Raw genomic sequence first — 22,500 nt, 5'->3', positions numbered from 1 at the left:
TATAAAAAATCTCCTTAATTAGAAAATTATGAACTAATGTGAGCTTCAGAAATACCTGGTTTAGAACCTCGGGTGCAAGGCGAACTCTCTTGGTGCTGATGGACCCATAGATCTTCCCAGGTATCCGTCTAGGAGAAGGAAAACTCTGCAGCTAAACCTAGGGGAGGGAGGCCTCTTCAGTCCTGGACGACAACCTTCCTAGAGCTGGTGACTCAAACAAATTATCGGTTGGCAAACCTAAACTGCTTAAGGAGGAGATAGGCTCTGTCTATCGCTCGGCTTTCATACTCCTTCTTTGCCTATTAGCCAGGCGTAGAGGTCCTATCACAGAGACTCAACAGAATCGCCCAGTGGTCAAACTTGTTTCCTGACTAGGGTAATGAATGCTGTTTTCCCTGCTCCCACCACATCCCATTCCCCTAAACTGGACACTGTGGAAGTGCTTCAGTACCATATATGCCGGTACAGTTGGACTGGGTTGACTTTTGTCTGCTGGGTTGAGAGTACTGGATTGACAGTTCCTGAGTGCTGTTTCCGACTGATAGTACAGAAGCCCTAACTCTTTGGTAGCGCTTAGAGCGGCTTCTCCATCAACAGTTGTATAATATCGGGAGCATTGTAGTGCTATGCCGCTCATAGAAAGGGACCCTGCACTCATCCCCAGTGGGCTTCCTGAGGCCACAATCCTATACGTAAGGAGTCAGCTGATGGTCTACTTGTATTGCATGTGTGATATTCTGCACAACCACTTGTTCATCACCCCTCACTCACCCTAACTGAAACTTTAAATTAAATAAAATGAAATGATAGTTCAAGCAAAAATTACATTTAAACCAGAACCAAACTCAAAGAAAACCAACCTGTCTCCTCCCTTGAGGCTTGCATTTATGAATATCTGTGGGCTTAGAACTAACTTATATGATGTTGAATCATTTCTCCTAGTAAACACTCCGGATATCTTATCATTAAGTGAAACTAACCTACACTCCTCCATTCCCTCCAACCACTTTAACATGACTGGTTATCTCCCAATTTGCTATAAGGACTCAGACAGACATATGCACGGGCTTGGAGTCTATATTCGTAACACCCTCCCTCTGACTAGAGAAACAAAACTAGATTCAGACAACCAGGCCTTTATGTGCTTCAGATTAAACATGCAACATAATATTAGCTACTTGTAATTTCTCTACCGCTCTCCCTCAACCCAGGACTGTACTCTAATAAACAAAGTCACTGACAGCATAGATATAGCACTCTCCCACGATACTAGCACACAAGTACATGTATTTGGTGACTTCAATGTCCACCACAGTAACTGGCTGGAATTCTCTACTTATATGGACGTAGCTGGTAGCACAGCACATAGCTTCTCTATATCTCATTCCCTATCACAGACGGTTACATTTCCAACATGTTTCCCAGACCAGCAAGATCAACATGCCTCACTTCTAGATCTATTTCTGACCACAGTTCTCGATGATTGTATAATGAATGCCCACAGTCCACTCGGGAATGCTGATCAAGCTGTGAAAGGTAGAAATCGCTTAAATTCTCGACCCAAAACTGAAGAGCTACTGATCAAAATAATAAGGTATTACAAAAAGGCTGACTGGAAAGCCATCAGGGATCTCATCAGAGATGCCCCATCTTTTCTGTTCCAGCTGAACTGTGCAAATGAGACCACTGAATGGTTCAAAACTGCAATTGAAGCACACGTTCCCACATGGAAATTCTATAGCAGCCCCACTCTCCCCAATGGTTTACTTCTACTTGTGCAGCTGCAATTGCAGCATGTGTACCACCGACATAATTTCAGTTCAAACAAACAGAAGTATATAGAAGCTAGAAGTAATTGTAAGAGAGAAATAGCGACAGCTCAGACAGAATACACTGAAACCATCAGAAAATGCATCAAAGTACAGAAATTAGGAACCTGTGACTTTTTGGAAAATCTACAACAGTGTTGTAAATAATGGGCAGTCAATGATTCCCCCACTATCAAACAATCATGAGGTTGTTTGCACGGCAACCAAGAAGGCTAACCTTCTTGCCAGTCGATTTGTCTCAAACTCCACATTAGACCCGGCACACCACTCCCTCCCTGACTTTCATTTGCAGACAGACGCCACACTAGATGATTTGAAAATTACCCCTTCTTAGGTACATGGTATCATAAAAACGTAGACACCTCAAAAGCATGTGGACCCAATCTCATTCCAGCTGTGCTATTAAAAAAATGCTTCAGTTCTCTCCAAAGTTTACAACAAATGCTTTAACGAATCTTGCTTTCCTGACTACTGAAAAACCGCTTCTGTGGTACCAGTTTTCAAGAATTCTGGCGAAAGAACTGACCTATTAAATTATCACTCCAATAGCCTTCTCTCGCTTTTCGTCAAAATATTTGAGTCCTTAATTAATCAAGCTCTAGTCCATCACCTTACAGCTGCTAAACTCCTGACTGACAAACAATATTGATTTAGGCAAGCCCGTTCCACAGCAGATATCCTAACTGGAATCTCTGAACGTATATACCGCTCACTGGACAAAACAGGGGAGGGTAGAGCGGTAGCCCTCGATATACCTAAGACTTTTGATAGGTTATGGCACGATAGTCTTCAAAGGAAAATTAGATCATATGGTATCACTGGAAGAATGCATAATGTAATTAAATCCTTCTTTAGTAAGAGAAAAATCCAGGTTGTCTTCAATGGTTGTACATTTAAACAATATGATATAAATGCGGGAGTGCCTTAGGGGCCTATCCTGAGACCTTTATTACTCCTGATATTCATAAATGACCTCCCTGATAAAATTATTTCTGAAATGGATATATTTGCTGATGACACCACTCTATAACAGGTATGAGTGGAAAACAAATGAACACATATCTAGGAGGTGAGATTTTGTTGCTAAGCAGGTTTGTCGAGGACATGTACGTCGATGGAGTGGGCACAAGTGCAACACGCTCATCAGAACACATTCCATTAAAACAGACACAGAAATGCAACATTGTGACGATGGGACAGGGGTTGGAGCTTAGTTGACAAAGTGGGATCTATTAGATTGAAAACTTTTTTTGACCCTATCCAAGAGAGAGAGGCTAGTGGTAGGTGCAGCCAGCCAGATGTGGCAACAATACTCCATACATGAGCGAATTGTGGCTTTATAAAGGTACAACTCTCAGGTGTGAGTAATCTTAAAAGAGGGAACCACTTTCTTTGCAGCAGCCTTCACAATGTCTTCAATGTATTTGTTCCAGTTCATATTGCCTGTGAATGTTAGGCCGGGGAGTTTGACGAAAAAATTCTCAGGTAGAGTGTTATTTATTGTGGGTATCGTTGATTGGAGAGGCATCTTATGATTGTTAAAGGAGAGCAGTCTAGTCTTATTGGTATTAAATGTTACCATCTATTTGTGGCCCCATTCAACTACGGTCTGGAGGTCATTTGTTCTCTCGGTCTCAAAATTAACAGAGTTTAAACCATTTTTGAAATGGACTTTTTTCCCCCTCTTCATTGCAGTATATTGTTGGCCCTGTGCAGTTCTAGGCGTTTCACCCACCCAAACTTTAACTTCTCTCTTAGAGAAGGGATTAGTTTATTGCTAATCGCCGGAGGCGTTCTTACTGGGTAATGTCGACGGGGCTGCTTAGGCATCTTTTGTAAGTGAGAGTGCTCCTCCTCTTTGTGTCACATCTTTCCGCCATGGGGAGGGAGAAATAAAGCATGCACGACATTTTTTGTTTTTTTAACTAAAAGAAAATGAGTCACTGGGCGGAGTCACATCGTTTGTTACATTTTTCTTAGACGTTAGTAGACAGTAAAGAGTTCACACAAAGGGACATAATTCAAAACGAATATTTTAGATTACTTGTGCATGGTTGCCATATTTGTTGTCTGTAGCGATAATCTTTATTTTACTAAAAACACAACAGCAGTGGTTCTACATGATAAATTTTTATAATTTTTGGATATATTACTATTTTCGACATGACAATTAAATGCATAATATTATTATTGGCACTTGTACAATTTAATCAAGACATTAAAAAATGAAAATATCGAAAAAAAAAAAAAAAAAAAAAAAAAAAGGTTATATTGTACGTATCCGTTTTGAACTGGAAGATCTCCGAAAAAAATTTTCACTTAATTTGATCGAACAGTTTGTTTTTTTTTTTTTTTACAGTGGCAAAACACGTTTTATGACAGCACGTTGAAGGTAGCCATCTTCGAATTTTTTTAACACGCTACGGGAGATAACTCAATTTAAAGCGCCGACACCCCCTCCCCCATTTTTAATACTAGCTTTTCTTCCTAAAATCGAACCTTTTACTAGATATCATAACAAATTGTTTTTTCGCTGTAAAAAAAAAAAAAAAAAAAAAAGTACTTGATAAAATTAAGTGAAATTTTCGGTGCTTCTACGCTTTATTGCCGAAATTGGAGACGCCATTTTTTTTTCACGCACTTGCTATCCAAATCTAGGAGAGACATCATTATATGGCCGAACGATTGCTTCCGGAAAGGGAAAGAATAAATTTACCAAAATTAACATTTATTACTCCCGGAAACGTTAAATTAAACTAAAATTATCATTTATTACTTCCAGAAACTGGTTAAACCTATATTACTGGAGAAAATGAATCTTGACAATTCAAAAAAATGTATAAAATTATTTATTTTTCGAAAAAAAAAAACAAAAAAAACTTACACACACACACACACACAAACGAAAAATAAACAAACAAAAAACTAATAAATGGTTTGGGTTTGGTTTTCAAATGACGCCCGCCCAGTTTAAACTATTATGAATATGTCATTTCAATTTTCTGTTTTTAATAAAAAAAAAAAATGTTCCATGAAAAACTTTCCCGTTCTCATTAATTAAATCGAAACATTTCCAATTAAACAAGTACGGATATATGTTATTTTTCACTTTCTTTATTTACTTTTTTTTTATAGTTCTTTCCGGAAGTTTAATTTTTTTTTTTTTTTTCGAACAAATAAATAATTTTATACATTTTTTTGAATTGTCAAGATTCATTTTCTCCAGTAATATAAGTTTACCAAGTTTCTGGAAGTAATAAATGATAATTTTGGTAATTTATTCTTTCCCTTTCCGGAAGCAATCGTTCGGCCATATAATGATGTCTCCCCTAGATTATTATAGCAAGTGCGTGAAAAAAAAATGGCGTCTCTAATTTCGGCAATAAAGCGTAGAAGCACCAAAGTTTCTTTCGGAGAACTTCATTCCATAACGGATACGTACAATTTAAACTTTTTTTTTCGATATTTTCATTTTTTGTACCTTAATTTTATTATTATTATTATATATTTTTATTTATTTATTTGATTAAAACGGCATATTTAAAAAAAAAAATCGATCTGCCGACTATTTTAACAAGCACCAAAAAGTTAAATTTCAGTGCCTACAAGCACCTCACCTCACGCTAAATATTATCTCTCCCCCTCTTTCTCCCCCCCCCCCTCCTTTCTCTCCTTTGAATAAAATCAAATGTGTTGTGTAATTTAACTCCTTTGCTGGGTGTGTAAACGCAAGCGAACGATGCTTGCAAACTTGACACGTGGAGAATGTTGATACAACAAAAACAAAAACAAATAAACAAAAAATAAGCACTTGCTTTGTGTAAACACTGGTGTTGAGAGAGAGTGGGCGATTTCTTGGTTATATTGAAGCAGTTAGCTCCCGAGATGGCTGCCATGTTAATTAATTAATTGTTCGATTTTCTAAACGGTGACAGTGTAAATTAAATTAAGCCACCGTTTTTGTTCCTATCTACTTGCCTCCTCAAGAGGGCAGAGTTAGACACAGGGTCGGTTAGAAATCCACCCAATATATGTTACCGTGACATATATTGGGTTGGGTGGGTTTCTAAAACTATTTTGTATAATTTTTTAGTTTGAAGTCAATTTTCAAACTTCCCATAGTGGTTAGGTTCGCTCGCCGCCATTTTCTTGTTCGCACCAATCGATAAACACTGTATGATGATTTTTCGAATCGATTAAGCGTTTTGAAATGAGTAAAAACACTAAAAACTTTCCCAGATGGGTAGAAGAGTAACTTCTCTTGCCTTTGACGACGTCGTTCGCTTGCGCTTACACACCCAGCAAAGGGGTTAATTTATTTGTTATATTTTTAAAAAAGATTTATCACATTTTCGTATCTCTGTGGATTGTAAAACAAACCCATTTTTTTATTTGGGAGGATTAAATTGTATTTGTGTAGATTATTTTTTCTTCCCTGATTTTTGACGGATTTCGTTTTTTTTTATTAGCTTTTATATTTTTTATTTATTTATTTTGTCATTTTTGAAAATGAACAAATAATAAATCTACTAAAATGCTGCCATCTCGATTTAGTGTTGATGATAGTTTGTTTATTTGAAAGAAGTAATAAAATGCAACGGTGGAGCATTTCCAAAATAGCTAAGAAATATAAAAAGGGTGAAAAAAAATTATTATAAAACAAATAAATGTTACCAAAGGCAAGTTATTCTACCTACCTGGATAAGTTTTTTGTGTGTTAACTTATTTTAAAGTGTTTTTTTTTACTTTAAAATTATTTTAAAGTAAAAAACACTTTAAAATAAGTTAACAATATTTTAATAAAATAAAAGTAGTGTGCAATGCTTATCAAGTTACAACGAAAAACAAAATGATGCCTCATTAGTCATAGTCGAGCCTCGATAATCGCTCCAAAATTGAAAATTAAATAAAATACTTGTAGAATATTACATTTTCGCACGATTGGTAACATTTCATAGACATGTTTCTATCAGTATTTTGTTGAATTTTCTACTTTTGAGCAATTATTGAAGCTTGACTATGGTTTGAATGAAACAATTTTGTTTTTCACTCTAAATAGATAAGCTTTGCACTGTCTTTAGTTTAATTTTGTTACCTTACACTTAAAAAAAGTAAAACACAAAAACTGGTTCAAGTAGGTAGAAGAGTAACTTAAATTGTCTTTGATAACATTTATTTATTGTATATTTATTCATTTATTTATTTACTTTATCTCCTTTTTATTTCTTTTTTTTTTTTTACAAAGAAAATGGAAATAATCGACAAGTTTGGGTTTAGAATTCAAATATATTTTACATATTTTCTTGAAAGTGTTGTGCATTCTACGGATGTTTTGGGGCACTAGAGAAATGTGATGATTCCGAAGTAAGTTCCGGAAGTAAATTCCGGAAAATGCCCGAAGCAGTGTTCATTATAAATCAAAGTGAAATAGGCCTAAGTTAGCGGGGTACTGGAAGTTAAACACCTCCCTTCTGGAGATACAAGACTTCCAAGATCAGTTAAGAGAATTGATTAAAAAGGCACTAGTGGGGGCGGTTACCGGGAGTAAGTGGTGGTTAGGTCTCAAAGCCAAGATCAGAAGCTTCTCCGTCAAGTATGCCCAGCGCCTCGCACTAGATAAGGCCAAGACGAAGAAGCAGCTAGAGCAGAAACTAGCCCAGGCTACGGGGGAGGGTGATAGGGTTAGTCAGGAACTAGCTAAGCAGGACCTTCTACGCGAGACTAGCGAGCATTACGAAGGCCAAGTAGTTAGAGCTAGGCTTAGAAAGATAGGCAACGAAGCAGTCAATTCTGATGCAGACGTGCGCCGTGAGGTTTCTAGGCATGGCTCGGACAAATACATTGCGAAAATCAAACATCCGAATGGACGCACCCTGGAATCGACTCGGGAGATCTGCGAGGGGTTTCGAGAACATTTCGAGGAGCGTTTTACGCAGCAGCCCGATCTTCCAGTCCTTGAGTTTAGCAACTATTTGGCCGACTCTTCCCGCCTCGAGGCGGCTAGAGCGGCTGGTTGCGAGGGCCAGGTGACGGAGCGGGAGGTCTTTACTACGCTGAAGCAGGTCAGCTGTGACAAATCGCCAGGACTAGATGGTCTGCCATACGAACTGTTCTTGAGGCTGTCGCCCATGTTTCTGCCTCTTCTGACAGATATGTTCAACCATTGGTTTGCTCAGGGATCCATCCCAGGGCAGGTGACCAAGGGAGTGATCACATTGCTGAAGAAAGGTGACGGGCATGGAGGGAAAGAATTAGATGACTACAGGCCCATAACTCTGCTAAACACAGAGTTGAAGATTTTGGCCAAGGTCCTGTCGAATCGGCTGCAGGTTGTTATCGACGAGTTGGTTGAACCGGAACAGAACTACGCTGTGAAGGGGAGATCGATTCAGAACAACTTGCACCTGATCCGCATGATCCTAGAGGGGGGAATAGATGACGACACGGAAGCCGCGCTGATCAACTTAGATCAGTCCAAAGCTTTCGATAGGGTCGACCATCGTTTCCTGGCATCTGTCTTATAGGCCGCCGGTTTTAAACCGGACTTTTGCAAGTGGATCTCCATAATGTATCGACAGCCCATGGCTGTCGTGCAAGTTAACGGAAAGCGCTCGAAACCCTTTGTTATCTCTCAGTCGGTTCGTCAGGGTTGTCTGCTGTCGCCCCTGCTTTATGTCCTGGCTTTGGAGCCTCTTCTCCGCAAGCTGAGACATGGGGAGGCAAATTCGACCCTGCGCGGAATGGCTCTGCCTGGCGGCTCAGCTGCCAAGGTATCCGCGTTTGCCGATGATGTCACAGTCTTCGTGTCGGGCTTCAGAGACATTGAGGTCGTGTCGGAGGCACTCACACAGTACGAAAGAATCACGGGGGCCAAGATAAACCGCAACAAGTCGGTAGGACTGCGGTTGGGCGCATGGAGTGGCAACGCAAACCTCCCGCCGCCCTTCAGCTGGACAGATGGCCCGGTCCGGATCCTCGGCGTGTGGTTCGGACCGGGTCTCCAGCTTGACAAGAATTGGTTGGAGGTACGGTCAAAGGTGGAGGCTGCAGTCAATTCGTGGCTTCCTAGGAAACTTTCCTTAAAGGGTAGAGCTGAGGCGTGCGCCACTTACGTCTTTCCTCTCATCCTTTACCGACTGGCCATACTTCCCCTGCCTGCACAACACCTAAAAGCTCTTGTCGAACTCTTGTCCTCGCTCCTTTGGGACAGAGGAAGACACTGGGTGAGCAGACAGGTCTGTATTCAACGTCCGTGTGAGGGAGGCTTGGGAATGCCGGACTTGAAGTGTCATCGAGATGCTGAGAGGCCGGCCTTCCTGAGCCACTATATGCAGGATGACCAACCGTGGCACCCCGTGGTTACTGCCGCCTTCCCTGACCTCGTTCTCGACCCTTCCATCGAGAGCCGTCGCAGGCCGCGGGGAGAATCTGCCTACATGAAAGAGTGCCGAGCCACGCTAAAACGACTACCAAGGTCCAGTGACCTTGTGACTGCTACCCGTAGGGAACTCCACAGGGATCTAGTGAAGGGGGCAGCAGAGTGAGATCCGCTCCGCGTGGAGCTGGGCGCCAGGTTCGAGTCATCTGAACAATTCGGAGTTCTCTCTGACCTGGCGATTGGCCCAAAATGCACTTCCACTCAACAACATACAATGCAGTTCCGGGTTTTTGGAGTCGCCTGATTGTCCCCGTTGTGGGACAACGGCCGTAGAAACTATGGATCACGCTTTCTTCGATTGCCGCGAACTCCGCCAGTACTGGTCGTATGTCAGCAGAGTGATGGCTCGCATCGATCCTGAGCATCCTCGCCCAATTACTGTATCCAATGTTGTGGACAACGTGAGGCCGCCGTGGGACCGGGAAAGACAAATGGTCTACGTTACGATCCTGGCCGTGGCGAGAATGGTGATTTGGACGTCGCGTCTGCAAGGTTGCCGGGGGGTGTTGTCTTTTTCTGATCAAGATCTGATCGCTTTCTTTAAACACCAACTACGGGTGAAGATCAGATGTGATAGAAGAAGGCTGCATCGCGCGGCATTTGACAGAAGATGGATACATGTGGCAAGTCTGTGTGTACGAAGAGGAGCCAAATTTGAATATGTGTTCCCCGCCTAGGTGTGGAACGTGCAGTTCTGTAAAGTAAAATTAAACAAGTAGTCTCTCAGCTAGCTGAGTGTGTGTTCCATCCCTCCCCGATTAGGAAGCCTCCAAGATCCCCATCCCCTCTTACCTGCAATTTTTGTTTTCATCCCTTCCTCTAAATTTTACCCATCTTGGAGAAAAAGAAATACAAACTAACCTCCATCCCTTATCCACAAAAATTTTCTTTTCTCCATTCACCCCCATCTAGAGGGCATCCCCACCTAGAGACTGACCCGCAGAAGCGAGGTTCCTTTTACAAACCTAGTGGAACGGGCAGTCTATCAACTAGACGGGGTTGGGAGGGTCCTACTAATCACCTTTTGTTTTTTCTTCCCCCGCCCTCGACACAAATGAATTATTGTTACCATTTTATTGTTATCTTTTTTGTTTTTACACGTCAATAAAAAATGTTTTAAAAATTGGGAGTTACTAGGACGTCCCCCAATATGAAAGGGTGAATGCGGTATTATGGTGAAAGAAGATACTAGCTGGGAGAAACTTTTGACTTTGTTTAGTTCTGGAGTGACAAGGATGACCAACGACCCCCAAAATCCCCCCTTTTGAGTTGGCCATGTGCCTAAGTTTTTTGTTCATCGTTGATTTTTTCTGTATTTTTTAACATGAATAAAAGATTTAATATCTCAAAGTGAAATATATTAGGAATTAAACATCATGAATATGGTATATTCAATGTAGAATATTGCCGAAGAACTTGTCTTTAAAAAGTTAATCCACAGAAAACAAATTAATATTCGCAAAATATTTTTAAGCCGTAAAAATTAGCCACCAAAACAGTGTTTTGACAAAACACTAATTTACACTGTCACCGTTTAGAAAATCATACAAAACTAGTCGCTAAATTTGGTAGCTGTTTAGGGAGTTAACCGGTTCAATATAATCTAAAAATCCTTAGTGATCGAAGCTGAAAAGTTGGTCTCCCAGTCTAAATCAGTTTCTATTCCAGATTCAGCATAGCCCGATCGATAAAATCCCGGTACACTCAACAACAGACACAATGTAATGACTAGTTTTTCAATAAAATAATTTATGGTATGGTAGCGCCCACGTTTTATCCCCGTGGGGAATCGTCAGGATAAGTGCTTACATACGTGGATGAAACGCAGACGCTTCTACGTATATTAATTGCCATAAATTTATTTCCATAACCCCCCTCTCTGTCTCTCATATATATATATATATATATATATATATATATATATACACACACACACATACATATGCACACTGCACACCTATGCATACCCACTGTAATGGTGCCTGCGCGTGACATTTTTGGTGCTAGAGTTTCGCAATTACCAACCACACCTCTCCTGAGTCAACATTGTTGAATACCAGTGGCAAGTGGAGGTTTAGGGTGACTGGAAACAATGCTGCTGCTGAGATAAACGAAGAGCACATACAGCGTTCAGAATTCCCAAATAGTCATCCATCTGGTACTAGCCAGGCTCAATGTTGTTTAACTTTGGAGACCTGATGAGAAACGATGTGCCAACATGATTATGCCGTACGTACATTATATATATATAAATATATATATGTATATATATATATATATATATATATATATATATATATATATATATATATATATATATATTAGCACGAGACCAATAATTTTGAAATAAATTATTTTTTTGCGTGTATATTAAAGACAGAGGGATGCTGCAACGAATTGATAAAGAAAGAAAGCATTGTTGTTTCTTTCTTTCCCATTTTCTAGTGTTCGCTCCATTTTCAAAAAAAAATAACGGTTTTATTCCTGCAACACTTCATCATGACACGAGTCGTTGTGATTCTTCTTTGCCGCCAAAGCCACAACGATGACTCGAGTACAACTGCTACCGCTTGTTGTTGTTGTTGTTGTTGTTGTTGTAGCCAACTCTGCGCTTTCGAATTAAGTCCATGATAAGAAGCGCTGTCGAAAGTTCCCCGACCTCCCGTCCTTCCTACAGACTTTCTTCTCCACCATATCCTCCTCCTCCTCTCCTTCTTTAACTATTAGCGCTACAACAACACCCTCATTTTATCCCCTTTTTCAATATCTCAACACGTTATCACTCTCTCTCTCTCTCTGTTTGTCTTATTTTTTAATTCATGAATAACCATGATGTTGTTGCTAACCCCAACCCTAAACCTAACCCTTTCCATTCTATAACTGCTGCTTCAACGTTCTACGCGTGACATCGTCAGAGTTAAGGAATTCCCTTTCCTGTCGGAGTCAGCTATCAGGTGGGTGCATTCCACACTGTCACATCTGCCTGTTGTGTCTTCGAATTCCTCGTTCTTTGGAATAGCCGGAATTTGATGATTTGTTTAAAGTAAGGCTTTCCGTATTCCGGCAACACCATTATACCGTTTTGTTGTTTTATATACTGCGCCTTTTTGCGCACACACACACACACACACACACACACACACACACACACACACACACACACACACAAATGATACGTTCATTTCCAAAGAAATGGATATAATCGACAAGTTTGGGTTAAAAATTCAAAGATATTTTACATATTTTCTTGGAAATTTTGTGCATTCTACGGATGTTTTTGGACACTAGAGAAATGCAATGATTCTGAAGTAAGTTCTTGATGTATAAGCATCTGTCTTTCTTTTTCTTTTTTATTTATTTGTTTGTTTGTTTGTTTGTTTGTTTTAGAGGGGGAGGAGTTACGTATGAATTTATTGTACCGCGTTGAAATGGTAACGTTATTATTTAGAAAGCTATTCTTAACATGGGGAGGGTAGGAGATAGTGTAACTATTCTGTACTTTTACCTAAAAAAATTTATAAAAATAAAAAGTAAAAAGATATTGTAAAATATGAAGCTTACTTGAAAATACTATTTTAAAAAAATAGCGCGGTACAATAAGTGCATAAGCACCCATTTTTTAACGCATGTATATATATATATAAATATATATATATATATATATATATATATATATATATATATATATATATATATATATATTCATCATTTATCTATTACTCATCTATCCTTTTTTTTTTTTTATCTATTTAATTTATTAAGTTTTATCTATTCACTGTTCATCATATTTTCCTGCTGCTGTGTTCTCATCTCTTTTCTTTCTGCTGCTCATATTTTTTCTTTATTTCCATCGCATTTTTTTTTAGATATAATTTCTATTTTCTTTCGTTCTCTCGTTTATTCCTTTATTTTATTCTTGTTTTCGTTTTTTTTTTCTTGATACGCTATTTCCTATTCTTTCTCCATTCCCTTTTTTCTCCATATTTTATAATCTTCTCTTTTTCTCTTCCTCTTTTCTCCTTCACCTCTTCTTTCTTTCCGTTTCTTTTCTTCGCCTCTTTCTTTCACTCTCTATTTCTCTCTCTCGTTGCCTCTCTATTTTCTCTTTCTTCCACTTTCCTCCTCAATCTTATCCCTCCCGTTTTTTATCTTTCCCTTTTTTGTATACTTCTCCCTCTCTCTTTCTCTCTCTCTCTCTCTCTCTCTCTCTCGCACGCGCGCTCTCTTCTACGCTCAATTATTGGTTTCACGCTTAATCGAACCTCTTTCCTTCCTGATCGAACTACACTTTCAGTTTCCATTCTATCCACTACCAAAACAAACAAAACAAAACAAAAACGATGGGGAAAAATCCTGACCCCATCTTTAACCCCACATAGCAGTCAGTATTCTTCATTCATTTCACAAAAAAAGACCGCAAATTCTCGCAGAAATGAATAACCGTTTCATTGGCACATTATAAAAGAAGGATTCTTTAAACGTGAGAGCACCTGCTCGCCTTATAGATGCAGAACACACGAGCACATGTTGAACCTCACGGAACATAATTACCAACGCAAGAAAGAATTTTAACTGGTAAGAAAATAGAGGAAATATATTAATACATTTTTACTTCAATATTCGCATTTTTCTAGTTTTTTGATATGATAGGGACGCAATCAAACATGAATTATTCTTTCCGATGACATAAACAAAGTGTAATACTTTCTTCAGTGTTAATAATTCAAGCTACAAATTACATTTATGCAGAATACGGACTGTACTGAAATAATAATGTTATTATTTAGAAACCCATTCTTAACGGGGGGGGGTCGTTTTGTAACTGGTCTGTACTTTCACTTAGCAATTTGATGAATGAAAGAATGAAAGATGCCGTGAAAATTGAATTAAACTTGAAAATTCTATCTAAAAAAGTAGCGCGATCTGTGTATTCTACATAAGTACTTTTTTTATTTGTTTTACATTAGCGTTAATATGTCGCTACACATTCATGAGCATGTTTCGGTCAGCCAGTTGCAGGCAACTAGAGACCTCTTCTTCAGACGATATTGCTTATACACAAGTTTAGTCCGTAATTACAGACTTAACGGACCAAACTTATGTAAAAGCAATATCGCCTGAAGAGGTCTCTAGTTGCCTGTAAATGGCTGACCGAAACCTGCTCATGAATGTGTAGCGACATATTAATACTTATATAAAATCAATTTAAAAAGTATACTTTGCTCTACTTCACATTGAGCACTCTTGTATTAACCTCGTTAAAACTTCATTGGTTGCTTCAGTGAAGCAATTGAAGCAATGCTTATTGTTTCACCTCTAGAAAATATTAACCTGGAATTATATATATATATATATATATATATATATATATATATATATATATATATATATATATATATATGCGTGTGTGTGGATATTTAACCGATATACTCTTAAACTACCAGTCACATAACACTGAAATTAACAGGAAATAGTAATCATACACCAAGGATGGTTTTTAACGAGTAGAATCTTGTTTTGGATGAATTGATAAAATATGTCGGCAAGTTAAAATCCAAAATATTCATTTTAACTTGGCGACATAATTCGATTACTTTTTCGCATGTGCAAATTCATTCATAGCTTGAAGCGGTTTCATTTTAAATCTTTCTTATTTGTCTGCCGAAAGCTCAAACAGTAGGGAACGCGGTTGAAGCGCTAACAGTTTTAGTTTCGATTCTAACTGATGCCACCCAAGTCATTTTTTTAACTTTTGAAATCAATACTATATATTAGGTACAATTAATATTCAATAGAGAATTGGCTTTGTCATAATAAATACGAAATCTGCATGAATTAAATTTTATTTAAGCGTATTTTACAACCAGGCAAGGCCGGGTGCCCCCTCTTAAGATATAATAAAATGAAGTAGGAATGCATATATTTTCAACAAAGCAAACTTATCAAGATAGAGAAAGCTCAACCAACACTGTTAAGAGGAACAATTAAATATATGAAATAAAAGATGCTTAATTCCTTTTTTCTAGTTATATTTTAATGTTTTTATTCTTGTATTTTATATCTTCTTTCATGTTTCTTAATATACTTCCTTCATTTCCAATATAAATGTTCTTATGCCAGCTTTCATCTATATTTCATGTTTTGTATAAGGCTGGGGCGTACAAAATGGCCACCTGTGATAACATATAGAATCACATGGTTTAATATTTGGAAAACTACTTGATTTTCGTCTAATTTTAAATTTTCGCCAATACTACACTGTGACAATGCAGGTTGGTACGCGAGTGCACATTTAACAGCTTTTTTATGCTCATGCGTAGCGTAAACGAAGGCTGGGCTGTGAAATGGAAAATAGTCACAGAGTTAAGGGTTAATACCATACAAACGGTAAATTTGCGACGGAAACGGTTATCATATTCTTTTAAAGCACACCGAGAACTACAAAAAACTTTCTTTTTTTTTTTCTATACGAATGTGAGACGAGCCTTAAAGTAAAATAATACCGATTTTTCTTTATTTATTAATTTCCTCATATCTTTATTGAAAGATGAAAACAGAAAACGAAATCGAAAAAAACCTTTTAGCTAATAAGCACTCGAAAAAATGCCCCCTCTCTCAGGTGGCCAGAAAGTGGGTGCTCATTTTAAGTAAAATTTACATAGAAAAGTGATCACTTCATATCATGAAAACTATTTTTATTTATTTATTTATTTATTTATTTTGCGATGGAAACGGTTTGCAGATTCGTTTTTAGCACACCGAAATCCACAAAAAAATATTTTCTTATATACGTATGTGAGACGGGCCTTAATGTAAAATTTTACTCATTTTTTTTTTTTTTTTTTTTTTTTAAATAATTCGATATCTTTTTCTGCTAATAACCGTTTTATGCATTTCTGCTACAAAAGATTTTCTTATTCTTTCAAATTCTAAGATTTAAAGAAATTATTTGAACTATACTATCAACTCATGCCATTAAACAGAAATAGGGCGCGGGTTTAAAGTGTCTCAAACTCTGTGGAGGCGTGTGTGTGATTGGCACTTGCATATTTGTCTGCTAGAGGCAGGAATGTCTGGAACTTGCAACAGCTCCAACGCCTTGATTTTGTCTTTCTTACTATTACTGTTCATTCCTAGGCACGGTACTCATACAGAGAGTGATCCCCGCCCGTGCTGAAATAATAACGTTATTATTTTAAAGGCCATTCTTAACATGGGGAGGGGAGGGTGTTTTGTACCTATTCTGTACTTTAACCTTACAATTGAATAAAAAAACATATCATAAAACTTTAATTACGATTTAAAAAATAGCGCGGATCACTCTCTGCATTAACACCCTGGGGACTACTTCGCGTGTGAAAGAATCAGTGGATTGTTCTTTGATACGATAGGGGCGCGTTCAAAAATTCGTGTTTTTCTTCGGTTCAGGAGCACAAATGAGCCATTTCAAAACAAAAATTATTTTGGTGCCAGTCCCTCCTCTCACCCTTTATAAAATAAAATAAAATAGAATAAAAATACCAAAAGCAAAGTATCTTATTTAAAAAAAAAAAAAAAAAAAAAAAAAAACGAAAATTAAATTTTATGGCTAATCGATAAGATTTATCAACGCCAGTTTGCAGAAGATAAATAATTCCAAACAATTCAAACTTTTGCGACATTTTGGAAAAACATTCTTAACATAGGGAGGGAGTGGCCTTAAAAATCTCAAATTCGCTTAAAAATTATGTTTTTTTTTTTTTATAAAAAATAAAACTGCATGATCAAATCACGTGATTTTTGGTGTACGATATTTTCTTTCCGTGAAGACCTTAAAGATTTTTCTTTCTCCCCCCCCCTTTTTTTTGTGGAGGTATTATGAACTAGCACCATTATTTTTAATGATCAGTTTAAATGCTTCAAAATCAATTTCACATTTCACACATAAGCACTGTGTTGGCTATATGGCGTCTATTTGTGACCATGCGGAATTCAAAACTGATTTTGAAGCAAAATCCTATTTTCACTGATAACTGACTTTAGACACTCAGGCACTCTAAGACTGGATTTCGACTTTCAGGTAGATAGATCAACTCAGTGCTTAAATAGATGTGCCTACCAGTCGCTGATACGTCTTCGACAATCAGCCCAACATTCTATTGAATGCACTCTCATCTATTCTTTTCATGTGACCGAACCAAGAAAGTCTCCTTTTCTGCACAACAATCTGGCTAAGGCTGCTCTCTGCCAAAGGAAAGAAATCTCACACATTTACACGTGCTACACATCTTCCTTATCGAAGCTAATCTTCAAGAATCCCATTACATTATATCATTTCTCTCCATGCAAGACATATCCTTTTTCGGCTAGGAAAAAGTGTAATATCTGTTTGGATGTTGCATTTAGTCTTCTCTGTTCTCAGTCATTGAAGAAAAGTTCTGTCTAAACCACTGTTTCTCAACCTTTCATAACCTGTGGCCCCCTTACCAAGTATCTCAACACTTGTGCCCCCCCCTAAACTTCGTCAAATAAAAAAAAGGCAAATTTTATTGTAAATTGTTTATTTAGTTACTCTAAAATTATAAATTAAAGTGAAAATTTTGCTGAAAATGACACTCTTTATGTTGAGCTCGTATGACGAAGCCTTTTTATGTCAGCTCTGTCTTGGACACAGCAAAACGAATATTGTTCCTAACATCAAGGTGATTTCTGGACTTTGTTTTTATCGTTGCCAGATCAGAAAATCCAAATTCGCAAAGGTATGTTGTAGCGAATTGTATGAGCATTACAGACACTTTTTTGCTCAGTAGGGGATACGCATCCTAAACAGACATCCAGATGCTAGAGAGCTCTTATTTGTTACTGAAGGCCAGTTTTATTGCTTTTGAAACCTTCAACTCTGCCAACTCTTCTGCTTCATCTTTAGGTTCAATTTTAGTATTGAAAGGGGCTCTGTGCCATAGAACATCCAGTGGTGCTTTGTGGAAATAAGATTTGAACTCAGCAAAGAGAATTTGGAAATGTCCAGTGATGCAACTTTTGATTCCGACAAGTTCAATTCTCTGTTTTTGCAAATGGTTTTCCAAGAAAGGAAACAAAACTGGAGACTTATCTTTGATTTGTGCCTTCCAGACTTCAGTTCGAGCAGACAGTCCAAGATGGGTATATTTGCTGCTGATACAACACTTTATAGCATGCATGAGGGAAGAACGGATGTACATAAATCTAAGTCAATGGCAGAATTGTTATTAAATGACTTCCAGACTGTAGTGGAATGGGGCCACAAATGGATGGTAACATTTAATGCTAGTAAGACTAAGTTGCTCTTTTTTAATAATTACAAGATGCCTCTCCAACCGCCTTTATCCATGACAAATAACACTCTACCTGAGAATCCTTCCTTCAAACTTCTCGGCCTAACATTTGCAGCAATATGAACTGGAACAAATACAGTGAGGACATTACGAAAGCTGCTGTAAAGGTAGGTTTCCTCTATCGAGCTAAAAGACTACTCACACCTGAGAATATCCTGTACTTCTACAAGGCCACCATTCGCTCATGCATGGAGTATTGTTGCTATTGGAGTATTGTTGCTATTGGAGTATTGTTGCTATATCTGGGCTGGTGCATCTACCATTAGCTTCTCCCTCTTGGATGGGCCCAAAAAAGAGTTTGAGATCTAATAGATCTCACTTTGTCAACTAAGCTTCAATCCCTGTCTTATCGCTGCAATGTTGCATCTCTGTACCTGTTTTACAAATATTTTTATGGAATGTGCTCTGATGAACTCATTGCACTTGTGCCCCTTCGACGTACATATCCCGACAAACCTGCTTAGCAATAAAGTCTCAACCCTTTTACTGTTGAGGTCCATAAATGCCAAAAAGCTGTCTATTCTAATAGTTGTTTCCCTCGAACAGCTAGGCTTTGGAATCCCCTTCCTGCTACCTGCTTTCCCCAACTGTACTGATATGCAGAAGTTTAAATGCAATGTAAACCAACGTCTTGTTAATCATTTCTAGGCATGATCCCAAATAGTAGTCCAAGTGGCAATATGCCTTGTTAGGGGCGAACGTGAGGAAATAAAAAAAAAAGTTTGTCTTGAATGTCACTGACTGTCAAATCATGACCTTGCAAGGATTGGTTCATTTTGTGTTCATAGGTGCAATTTTGTCACCTTATTTATATATTGCAAGTTTCTGTATTTTGAATTACATTTTTCAGGCATCGTCTTATGGCTCCCCAATCGAAGGCCCATGCCCTTCCCCCCGAAAGGGGACACAGGCTCTCAGTTGAGAAACATTGTTCTAAACTGGAGCAACTTATATATTGGTTCCAACTCTGAGTGCTACATGCATCGTATCAATCTTATATCGTTTCTTTTCATGCAACACATGTAATCTTTCAACTAGGAACAAAGTGTAATATCTGTTCAGATGCTGCATTTAGTTTTTTTTTTTTCTGGTTTCCGGTCAGTGAAGGAGAAATCCTTCTTAACTGAGACAATTTTTATTTTTGTTCCAATCTAAAGTGCATCTTTTGGAGGGAGATGGACTTTCCCCTCATGGGGAGGCAAGTAAATGGGAACACACATCTTTTGTTCCATACTTTATCACACTGCACACACACAGATACCTGATAGGCTCTTTTTTTGGTAACACTCTGCTGGTTAGTAATGACAAAAGTTATTTGAATTTACTCCATCCATTCTTTGCTATCAGTATCAGTTCTTACCTGCACTTCAATATCACCAAGGTAACAAAATTTATTAGCAATAGCCATGTCATGAAATGTCTGTCTTAAAGACAGACTTAGATCTGATGTTGCCCGGAATTGAATGACGAGCAATAAATATTTCATCCTTCCATATTTTTATTGTAATTGAAATTGGTGAAATCACCCATTTTTCAATCAAATCGATTGATTGCCTGCTCTAATTGGGGACCCATTGTGGTGCATGTGGAGAAAGCCTTATATGCCTCCCCACAGTGACTTAGTCCACAATACATTGTCGTCTACATTACACTGTAGAGAACATACTTTGGATTTTATAAAATTATTTTTTATATATAATGACTTGTATTAAAGTTTAAAATGTAGAAGTCGAGTATCGTGCTTCAATTGTGCTCTAAACATTCATTTTGAATGCACCCATGTCATATCAAAGAACCTACTGTTGATTTTATATGCCTGGCCTTACTGTTTTTTGTGGTGATAATGGCTTAAATTTAAGTTTAAAATGAAAAAGTCAAATATCATGGTGCAATATGCTTTAAACAAAAATATTCATTTTGGACGTGCCCCTGTCATATTAAAGAACCTAGATGATTTTTTACGATGGGCTTTTTGGCTTGTGTGGTAATGAAACTTCTCAGATGCACTTGTGATGTTAGGCTGTGTACGATGTTAACTTTGGTCAAAATCGCCTCCTCCTTCTTTCATCGTATTATTTCGATTATCGATACTTATTGGAGACATTCTGGTACAAAATCTATTTAAGAACACTGCCAGGCATAAAAAGTACCTTCATGGGAAATTTCATAAAAAATGACCCAACCATTTTCGAATCCATAGGGAACAAACTCACACACACACACACACACACACACACACACACACACACACACACACACACACACACACATGCAAAGTTCCTTTCATATAATAGTAGAGATATAGATACAGATTTCTCGTAAATATTCGCTTGGGCTCGACCAGTACCTGATGTCACCAGCAGAATATGCCAAGCGCTGTTAAAAACGCCTGGAAGCCTGTTCAAATTATTGCTTTGTTGTTTGTTTTCATAGTATTTTCAATTTAAATTCAATTTTTACGATATTTTTTGTTTATTAAGTTGTTAGTTGAAAGTCCAGAACAGTTACAAAACATCCTCCCCTCTCTATGTCAAGAATGGCTTTGTAAATAATAACATTATTTCAGTGCAGAAAAGCAGACGCCATTGTTAGTCCAGCCATACCGAACATTTCAGAGAAACCTGGTTCGTAATATGCAACAATAACGACATTCGGTTCGTACTATGCACCAGTACCCAATGGGAAAAGAGGTGGTTACTTTTAATACATGTAGAAGCAAGCTTCTCTTCTTTCATCACCAATGCTCAGATCCTCACTTTGCCCCACTTAAAAGGAATTGCTTTCTCCTTGAAGAAGCTTCCTGCCTTGGCAAACTTTTAGAGCTGACCTTCACTCTAGACTTGGACTGAAAGACTTACATCGAATCCGTTGCCAAGGTTGCTGGAAAAAACGGCAGGATCATTTTAACATTCCAACTGATATCTCACTTTCAACATAATCATCTACAAGAATCAAATACATCCTAGAATGGAATATTGTTGCCACATCTGGGGAACTACTGCTCAAAGCACTTTTTTTATGCTTTAACAGAATACAAAACCGACTTCAAAATCTTGTGGAAGATGTCCTTTTATCTTTCCTACAGTTTTTTTTTTTTTTCAAAGAAGAGACGTTGCTAGTCTTTCCCTACTCCATCATTATTTTCTTGGCAGGTGCTCGACTGAGCTCCAATTTATAGTTCCCTCCTGCAAAACCTTCACAACAAAAACTTATCTAGCTACCACCACTATTAATAATTTTCCTTTCTTATTCTGTGTAACTGAAACTAAAAAGAACTTCCATGAGCAAAGTTTCTTTCCTAGATCTATTCGTCTGTGAAACACAATACCAGGGTGATGCTTCCCAGCTGACTACAATATTGTTTTCAAGTCAAATTCTTGTTGAGAGGCCTTCTTAAATAACCAAATTCTGCCTATTTACATCCTTACATATATACATAAATTATAAATATATTTACATCCATCCTTACAGATCTTCACGGTATTGTCTCACTGTTCCCTTGACAAATTTATTTTCTTTTATTCTTGAGAGGGTTTGGGCCTTGATAAGCAGTTGGTGTGACGGGTATGCTTGGAAGTGCTCAAGACTTGTGTGTCAGTGTTTTAGTTGGGCCCACCTACAGCGAAAATAGGTTCGTCCAAGGGTTATAAAAAGACGACGCCAGAGTCAGTCAGCGAGTAACTGCCGAGTTTGCTCTGGTAGTGTGTCAATTTGTATCAACAGAATTGTTCGCATTGTGTCAGGTCATCGACAGAGTTGTTTAGGATCCTGTCAGGTCATGTCGACAGAGTTGTTCGGGATCATGTCTGGTTATGTCAACAGAATTGTTCAGGACCATGCCAGGTCATATCAACAGAATTGTTTGCATCATGTCAGGTTG

The 22,500-nt window shown here is 38.0% G+C and overlaps 1 protein-coding gene across 15 annotated transcripts in view; it reads left to right on the top strand.

Moving 5' to 3' along the window:
- Positions 1–22,500, top strand: part of LOC145284474 (uncharacterized) — a 716,321-nt gene that overhangs the window by 391,382 nt on the left and 302,439 nt on the right. For 3 of the 15 annotated variants that reach the window (XM_080133333.1, XM_080133328.1, XM_080133336.1), the window contains exon 1: positions 11,824–12,221. The exons of 9 other annotated variants lie outside the window; for them this stretch is intronic. The gene's annotated coding sequence lies outside the window, so the exon portion shown is untranslated. Of the gene's footprint in view, positions 1–11,823; positions 12,576–13,333; positions 13,843–22,500 lie in introns of those variants that run through there. 3 more of the 15 variants (XM_080133332.1, XM_080133326.1, XM_080133334.1) reach the window with 3 other exon arrangements.

The sequence above is a fragment of the Euprymna scolopes genome, chromosome 9 (assembly GCF_053919585.1).
Source record: "Euprymna scolopes isolate OS-2025 chromosome 9, ASM5391958v1, whole genome shotgun sequence".
NCBI lineage: Eukaryota > Metazoa > Mollusca > Cephalopoda > Sepiida > Sepiolidae > Euprymna > Euprymna scolopes.
This window is presented reverse-complemented; position numbering and strand designations above follow the sequence as displayed.